Consider the following 2,684-nt stretch of genomic DNA (forward strand, 5'->3'; position numbering starts at 1 on the left):
AAAAGTGTAATATTCATTCTACAACAAATATCAAATTCGTGAGTTAGTAGGTGATAATTTAACTATTTTGTATGAATCTAATTCAATACCCAATAAAAAATTCATATATTATTTGACTGCTTTTTATAAATTCATTGAAATGACATGAGTTTTTTTCTACCTAATAAACATAAAAATTGAAAATGAGTAACCATAAAATATCATGAATATAATTTTTATAAATTATATATAATAGAAAAGCAACCAAAAATTTAACTAAGGTAAAAAAGAAAAAAAAATGTTAAAATTACATATTCATCTATTAACTAATATATTCAATATATTTTTTTATATGAATGATTAATTTAATAATTAATATTAGTATATAAATAATATAATTGAAGAAGCAAATAATTTTTTTTTCAAATATCAAAATGTTTAGAATGCTAACTTACATGTAATTTATGTAATTTAGCAATTCATCAATATAGTGTATGAAAATAAATCCAATTTACTAGCAAATAAACTAAGCTTAACAAGTTTAAATTTGACCCATGTAATAATAATTTTTCCAACTCAACTTACCTAGTTATTCATGAGTCATTTGACTTACTTCTAACTTTATTTTTTTTTGTGATTTTTTTTAATTTTATTTATCAGTGTACAATCTATTTACACAAAAAAAAACTTTACCTGTTATTTTTTCTCTTGTGTGTGCCTTACACAAAAAAGATTATTTATGTTCATTTTATCTTTTAATAGAAACCGTGAAATTCCTACCCACAGTTTATATGTATTCAGAATTCCTGGAACCCTCCCGCAATTTGCATAAATTTTTAAAAAAATATATTTTGGTATCCAAACTATAAAAATTGTATTTCGGTAATATTAAAATTCAAATATTTTATTTTGATAAATTACTTTTAAACTTTTTATATACAAATTAAGAATGGTAGGTATCATGCCCTTTTATTTTAATAAATGTGAATGTTGTTCTTACCAAATTGAATATGAGTCACTTTAATATTATCTTTCATTCATATGACTTCCAACAAAGTTCTTAACATAGCTAGAAAGGAGAATAACTTAAATGATATAGATTTTTCATACTTACTTAAGAGATTGTGAATTTGAGTCTTTTTATTTTCAATAAAAAAAAAACATAACTAAAAGAGAAAATAACAAATAATAATTAGATGTGTTTTAAACGTATTCAAAAAATTATTTTTATTTTTTATTAAATTATGATTAAACATAAAAAAAACATGTGTGTCGAACGAATATTGAATTAGTGTTATATCCAAAATGTGTGTAACAACTTAGCAAAGTATTTATACTTGATAGCTTATTATTAGTAAAGTAATTTTTCATAATATTTTCCATAGGCCAAAGGGCCACAATATAATCGAGGGTTTTTTACTTAAATAAATTGTATGGAAGTCAAAATTACCTGATTCCCCTGAAACAGATTCTGCAACGTAAATCCCCTCTTGGTATTATTATATAAATCGTCCTAGGCTGCACAGGGTTACATAAAACGTGAATCATCTCAGCCTAGGACGATTAATGCATGAACATGTAAGGCAAATCAAACGTAAATCGTGGCAGGGTCTCCAGGGTTAGAAGAAGAGCATAAATCGTCCCAGGGTGGTAGGTTTCACGTGTTAATGGGCTAACTCTCACTGGGCTGCCACGATTTATGCATTATTGGGACCCTCTTCAGCCTGGCACGATTTATGTGTTAGTTTGTAACACTAATTGGGCTGGGACGATTTATGCCCAAGTTAGTAACCCTAAGAACTCAAGGATTTAATGATTTAGGGTGTATGTAGTTTAGCATAAGACGTTAGAAATCAGACTTTTTAGTAGCTTAGTTAACACTCTTGTTATAGAGTGATGGTTGCATAATAGGGTACTCTTATCTATAATATTTTAATTTAAATTATATCTATTTAAATTTTAACTTAAAACTAAGCTGAAGCCTAACCATTTTGAACTAACTTTCAATGATTTTTCAAAAAAAAAAATCTGTTGAACGAGACCTACATTTACATTATGGTCAGCTTATTATTATACAATAAGCTCCCAATTTTAATGAATAATACATTAATGAATAATGCAAAATTTGAGGCCACCTTTAAAAACAAAATTAGTTAACAAGTGTTGTTCTTCTAAAAGCACTTGCTAATGTGTTAGATATAAAAAAAAGTTTTATTAAAAGAGTTTAATTAAGATATACTCAAAATTCATTTTTATTAGAATAAATTATGGAATACAAATGTTAAAATATATAGACACAATATACATGTGTGTATGTGTAACGGCAAAGACAGAAGCGGTGGTAGATCCACTCTTGCGTCAATTTGTATACCACATTTTCATTGTCATTCAAAATTGTGTGTATGAACAATATCAAACATTAGATGTGTGTCATATGCTATGAATAAACACTTTTACTAACCAAACACTCTTTAACAAACGTTAAAAATAACTCTTCACGGCACGTTAAAAATACTAAGAAAATGTTTTCATGAAAAATATAATTTAAGCTCTTAATTTATTCATTAAAAACTTAAATTTTTTTATCAATAATAACCTTAATATATATTTTTAGAATACATATTCACTGAATTTGTATCGAAAATCCAATCATTATATGATCAATCAATAGATAATATGATTGAGTTTTGTATTATCTCTTAGCG

Source organism: Arachis ipaensis, chromosome B03 (assembly GCF_000816755.2).
Source record: "Arachis ipaensis cultivar K30076 chromosome B03, Araip1.1, whole genome shotgun sequence".
Classification (NCBI taxonomy): Eukaryota; Viridiplantae; Streptophyta; class Magnoliopsida; order Fabales; family Fabaceae; genus Arachis; species Arachis ipaensis.